Genomic DNA, 7,329 nt, shown 5'->3' on the forward strand with positions numbered 1-7,329 from the left:
TCTAGTAACATGTCGTGACTTAAACATAAGAACATATTATGGCTAAGGCTACAGTTATACACATCATAATAATAATATTAAACATCCTGTCTGCTGACAGTCATCAACTCTTCTCTCTAGTTATCCTTGACCAGATGTACCCTGTAGAAACTCATAAGCATGACTAAGCATTTAACAGTCTAACTAGACATCCTATCTCCACTAAACATTTCTAATACATAAAGTATCTATCCAATATCTATCTGACTAAAAATACCTAACAGGTCATTGTGCCAAACCACCAGATCCCCCCTTGGTTGGTGACCAGAAGAGGCTCAAATAGGAGGCATTTCAGAACTGTGCTAGTGTGATCACAAGTCAACATAAGATTCAGGTCTTCAGTGTCAGACTAATCTTTGTAGAACAAGGAAACATCCCTGATAATGCTGATTAGCTCCAGTAAACACTAAACAAAAACCTGTCAATCTCTGATTAATTAAATCCATTATTTTAATATGATGTTTAGCTTTGATGTTCTTAATTTCAGCTTTTCAATTGCTGACTTTTCTTTTTTTTATGACCAAAACTCTTTTTGATAGTTTCCTGTCACGTCCAGTTGGTTGCTGTAATGTTGTCCCTAGTATTCTACTGACAATTGCATCAAAAGACCGGACAACAGTGGGAAAGTTGGAAAATACAAGCTGACAGGATGCGATTCTGCAGGTGGAGCATTCACTGGGAGGTACCGCTTTCTCACTGTTTATTCACTATGTAAAAGGGAGGTTTCATTTAGTCAAAGAAAGTTGCCTGGCCAGTCCCTGCCCATGCATTTGTGGGCAGTTTGCTCCAGTCAGGGCATAAGTGCAAAGTTAAGCCTTTCTTTAGAAGGTCTGACTTTGATTTTATACAGTGGGCTCACAACAGAACAGACATGCTATAAAGAAAGCTGCAAAAATTTGGAGTCACCATCACAATGTCCTTGATGCTGTGGCCCTAAACTTTGAGTGGTGCTGTTTATTGCTTGCACACTGTCAGCCTCACTTGTGTTTTTCTCACCTGAAAAGTATTTCTACATGACAAATAATGGTTACTCGAGGCGTCTCACATTTTAATTCTGTTTGGATTTGCATTTTAAAAGGTGTTGCCTGAAGATGGCTGCATGGGACTTCAGCTTTAGTACTGAGAAAGAGATGAAACATTTGCATTTAATTGTGTTCGCCTCTTTGCACACCTTTGTCTTATTTTCATGTATGAAGTAACACTGAGGTGATAATGAGGAGCCACTGCTTCAGAACTGCATCACGTTACTGTGAAAGTACCGGACCATTCAGTGTTCTTTTGTTTAGTTTTCTCACTCCCTTGTTTGATGCTGGTCAGCCCTTGAATTCAAATGTGCAGCATCAGACACTGGTCATACCAACTGCTGGAAACACTATATTTACTTTTGTACACAATATACTTTCTATACATAAGTGAGTCATCTTCCTTTTAAAACATGACAAATCTGCAGTTCACAACTGTGATCATGGCTTCGGCAGGGAGTACATTTGACCACGATGAGAGAGAATGAAAATGTCCCAAACAGCCCACACATATACAGACCCTAAGGTCTTCTTAGGTATTTTTAGTCAGATAGATATTGGTTAGGTACTTGTTGTACTAGAAATGTTTAGAGTAGACAGGTTGCTTATGGTCAAGGATAACTAGATAGAAGGTTTGACTGTTAGAAGACAGGATGATTATTATTATTATTAGTATGACGTGTTTAATCATAATCGTAATCATAATATCTTCTATGCTTAATGTCATGACATGTCACTAGATGTCATGTCAGAATGTCTTAGATACACACCACACAATCAACGGACAATCACACATTGATTTTCTTCATGTTTTGACTATCGCTCTGGTCAGCTGCAAAGCTGGCACCAGGGATACGTCACGGTTTGACGTTCCTGTGTAGAATGGGGTTAGCCCAAAGCAATATAATGTATAGGCCTGTTGTGGTTCAGGGTCTTTCATCCTTCAGCTGCTGCGTGCATGTTAATTTTGACCTGTGTTCATTGAATAAATCAGCACTGTTTTGAAGTTACTTGGACTGCCTTGTCTCTTAGAGTTAGCATGGCTAAGAAGAACCGGAATGCTTCAGTCTCTAAAAGCCCTAATGCGTAAACTGGGGTGTAATGACAAGCTGTGAGACCCAAAAATCTCTCAGTTCATGACATCACCACTTAAACATGAGAGGGCAGGGATAGATGGAATAAACACATTTGCAGGGCAAGAACCATGTCCAAGCTGCCCACTCAAGCACAAATGTGTGAAATGGCTGGTGTACCATACAATTTAGGATTTTTAAAAGAGCAGAATTTAGATTTAAGGTCAAATTATTCCACTCTGAAGCGATCCTAGGTGATACTCAACCTTCACTTCATATTCTCATGACTCCAAGCACATAAATCATCTCTTCCTTTGCAGTCTCCCACTGCTGCTTTGATGGATTATCTCATTTTCCTGTCATCTGGAGAAGAGGTGCTGTACATGCTGAATCAATGGTGATCGTAGCAGATTTACTCAATCCATAATTCCTCTCTCTCCAACTTCGCTCAAAGACTTGGCAATATGGCTGCCAAGTCTTTTACGCATTTATGACTCTTTGGCGGAGTCATGCTGACATCACCAGAGCAGAGTGTTTATGACAAAAAAGGGCAGGAGAGTTTTCCAGTATGAACTGAGGACAGTTACACTCATACCCTGGCATTTGTTTAATGCTTAGTCATTTAAGAAATGCCAATGAGCTGAAATTCATTTTTGAAAGTGAAAAGTGTTTGCGGATAAAACACAGACAGGCTGCTTTCTGACAAGACACAAGATTGGGTGTCACTGAAGGTGGAATGTGAACACGAGGGGGAAGCGAGCTTGGGTGGGTACGAAGATACAAAACCTCCAAACCAGATGCTGACAGCTGGAGGGATGGGCTATACATGGAGTTTGTTTAGGGAGAGTATCCACACAGATACTGTAGGTGCATGGGAGGTGATACTCCATGGTTTGGTAACATTGGTAATATAATGTTTATCTCTTAATTACTTTATCTGTCACAACTACTTTTGTAAGATTTGGTAACACGTTTAAACAAGTAATGGTTTCTCATGAAATGTACACAGCTGCTGTTCCTGGAGATGGCAGCAAAAAGCTGAAAACAACACGACCAAAGTGCTAGAGTTGTTGAATCAAGTATTAAGAGTCAAGGAAAACCTTAAAAGAGGTTTTAGGGGTGTGTGAGAAGCAGTCTGTTACCCCAGTGTTGTAAGCAGCAGAACACACTGGCCACCCTCAGTAACCACATTTGCTGTGCAGTGATATGTTTCTGCATTTGCTCTTTAGCCTCAAATATGTTGCCCCGAGGTTGCTCCATTTTAATTTGTGTGAGACTCAGCTGTAATTTGCAGTGCTGTAACATTGTAATGATCTAATTAAAGACTAGAGAAAACTGAACATTTATACAGTTGCCACTTTTCAAGCTACCCATCTCCTTCGCCACAACCTGAGCTGGAGAAGTCAGCTATAGCGATGGTGGAAGAAATGTCAGCGAGGAACCTGGTAAAACCTAATTTTTAACACAAACAGTGCAATTATGCTGCCAGTGACACTGAAACCGTATTTTACACATCTGGAAAATGAACGTGGCAATTTTTAAAATCTATTGTGGCAATGATTGTGAGACAAACAGCAGAACTACTGAATGCAGCCTGATTAATGGAGGGAAACATCTACTGTACAGTCCTTGTTCTTTGTGTTAGGTATTTATTAGTCAGATAGGTGTTGGTTAGATACCTTAGAAATGTCTTTAGTGTAGACAGGATGCTTAGCTCAGGATGTTAAATGCTTACTCATTTCCTGGAGTTATTCCAGGTTGTTTATGTTCCAGGAAAACTAGATAGGAAGTGACTACTGTATGATATGTTCAGCCGTAATCTTAATCATAATATTGTCCTAGGCTTAATGTCCCTGAATGTCCCTGAATGTCCTGTATGTTCTTAGATACACACCACATAATCAACACTCACACACATTGATTTTCTCCATGTTTTGACTACTGCTACGGTCAGCTGTAAAGCTGGCATATCAGGTGACGTCACGGTTTGACGTGCCTGTGTAGAATGGGGTTAGCCCAAACCAGATATAATGTACAGGCCTGTTGGGTTCGGGGTCTTTCATTCTTCATCTGCCTGCGCGCAGTATTGGAGGTGGAAGATACCTGGACGTGTAATGTTAATTTTACCTGTGATCCTTTGAATAAACCAGCACGGTTTTTTGTAGCCACTTGGACCGCCTCGTCTCTCTGAGTTCAACTGGTAAAGCGTAACTGGGAAATATCTTCCATTTGTAAAATGCATTTTAATAATTAAACAACACTGATGCCAGCCTTCAGCAGCCTGAGCTCAGTCAGTTAAGTGGATAACTTCTATAGTTTCTGTTTAATGTGAAAATACATCTTTGTGTTACCCAAACACTCTTTTGATTTGTGAGTTAGTCAGTCTACCAAAGCCTCAGAGCTTTGGCTGAACTCAATGATTTTTTTTTTTTTTTGCACAGAGCAAGAACTAGATTTTAGTTATGCAAGGTGAAGTTGTTGTTTTTCTTTTGTCCAGAATGATTGCAGCAAACAATATCACTTTCAATCTCATATGGGCATGTGATGCATCAAACAATATTTTCAGTTAATTGAATTATAGGGCTGACAGTTTCAGTATGTCCAAAATTTAAAAACAAAAACTAAATCAATTTCAATTAAATAAATTAACAATTGCAAATCTACCAATGGTTTAAATTTGATCTGAGCAATAATTGATCTTTTCCTCTTAACCACAGACAAAACGTTAACAATTTAACACCAGCCTAAGCCACCTGTTTTGTTAAGACACTGAGAAGCTGTTGCTTCAGGACAGAAACATGGGACAGATAATCATCTCTGGTCCCGCCATCACTACACCCAACCCCCGATACCCTCACCACCACCATCTGGTCCGGGGGTAGGGCTGTCTGTTTCCATGGTAACTATGTACCCCTCCTCCCAAAGAGCACTAGGGTTTCTTTTGTGTGCCCCATGTTCAGTCATTTCCAACCCGAGCATGTTACTGAGCGGTGTCAGCGTTGACGGCATGACAGGTTTCCTATACGACCGACACCCCTGACAGTATAACATAGGTGTCAGTCCACTGTGAAACAAGAACGGTCTGACAGACAGGATGCTTTGTAGGATAACACCTCTGGAAAAGACACCAGATCACACCACCTATATCCTACACAAGGAACCTCAATACTGAGGACCCCTCCCCCATGTTAACAAGGTGATCTTGCAAATTAAGCCTGCCCACCCCCTTTTACCCTGTGCCTAGTCAACCTGTCTCCATGAGGAATGTCCCAGAACAGAGTTGATAAACAAAAGAAGGAAAGATGATGCAGTAAACTGGCAAAGAAGGAGCAGTTAACCAGAATGTGCAGAGCAAAGTTCATGTGCAGTTTTCAAAGGGATGCATCTTAAAAGCCCTTTGGGTTTACAGATTTAAAAAGAACTTTGGTTATGAGCCTTAACTGCTTGCTTTCATCTTACCACTCATTTAATTTAATCCTTGCTTTGGTTAGAAATTAATGAATCAGTCAGATAATTATTAGACTTTAATGTGTTATTAATGCAGTTTAGTAAGCTTCAAAGTCTGCTCCTGTGTGCTCTGCTTCAAGGTTAGAAGATAATGTTGATTCTGAGAAGGGTACCTTGACACCAGTTATTTTTGTATTAATCTTGTGTAAGAATTATGTCTGAAAGAATGTTTTAGCTACACATCACACATACAACATACACACACACGGAATTCTTTATTTTGTTATGACTTGTGCTCGATGCATGGGGAGCATAAGATATGAGACAGAGACGTTGGACTGTCTCCAACTCCTGATATTTTTACATCTGTCTGTGTAAGGAGTTAGCCTAAAACCTTATAAATGTATTAGGCTCTGTGTTTCCGGGGTCTCCTTTCTTCCAGCAGTAGTCTGGAGCAGGAGCCACCCGGGTTTGTGTTTCTGTAACTTTTTATTGTGACTTTCAAAATAAACCAGCACTAAAATGAAGCAAGTCGGACTCCGTCTTCATTCAGATCTGTCCAGTAAAAGAACTGGGGTATAACACTTTGAATGAAGCCCTCCAACATCAGTTCTTTAAATTGTAAATCTTCTCTGGTAGATATACTGTACAGTGTAATGAGGACTTCCAGCTTCCCTTGAGCCAGTAAAAAAAAAAAAAAGAAAAGGACTTTCTGACTTTTTAAGTTTTTTTTTTCATTCTAAAAGCAATTTGTTGTCTTACAGGGCTGTAATAACACTGACTTTCATGGGTGTGGCACAAACACGTTTGGCATTTTGGACTGTAGACATGAGACACAGCACTCCAGAATACAGAATGTTGACCATTTCAACCTTGCAAGTATATTTTACTGCCCATACTTCATTTTATTGTGATAGAGGCCTTTGTGAGATCATGTCCAAAACTCATCTTTAGTAATGAGAGCAAGTCTGATCCTTCTGTATCTGCTATGTTTTGGAGTTAAAGCAAGTAACTCTGATCCGGGGCCGAACCTTATTAGGCACTATTTGGAATACACAGACTCCTAAACAACACAGATGGAAAGCATTAGTCTTGCTGGCAGGAGCCTCCGCTTCCCTGTTGTACTGTGAATTAAAATGTAACAGTGTGGGCTACTTTACTGGGGAACTTAATTACTCTGTGTCCAATGAATCATTGCCAAAACCCTACAAGTACAAGTAGATTTGCTGCCTGAGCATTAACTTTTTAATAAAGGATCACATTCAGATTACTGTTGATGGCTGTAGAAAGGAACTGTAATCACCGTGGGCGGACAAATTCATAATGATAAAAAGAATATATATTTAACAGCTGACAGCCAGGCTGCTTTCTTTTTGGCCCCACAGCGGAGACACAGCTAGTCATTTTTCTGGAGCCATCTTGGATGATTGCCAGGTTACCCTTGTGCTAATACCATTTAATAAAAAGAGTTGCACCCTTGCACATTTTCCTGGGTGTTGGCAGGGAGACTGCCTTAGGAATGCAAGTTAAAAGATTAAAACTAGGAAGCGCATCCAGCCAACATTTCTGCAAACTCAAAACCCCTAATGTGATTGCAGTTTAGCATTTTGCATCTATCAGGTTCATATGCAGTTAAAACACTTTTAATACAGTGAGAAAGGTAATATGGTGAATACTACACACATTATCTCCAAGTTTAGGAAACAAAATCACAGCGGTCAGAGACTGAGTTATGAAGTGCAAGCCAT

The sequence above is a fragment of the Monopterus albus genome, unplaced genomic scaffold, assembly GCF_001952655.1.
Source record: "Monopterus albus unplaced genomic scaffold, M_albus_1.0 scaffold109.1, whole genome shotgun sequence".
Taxonomy (NCBI): Eukaryota; Metazoa; Chordata; class Actinopteri; order Synbranchiformes; family Synbranchidae; genus Monopterus; species Monopterus albus.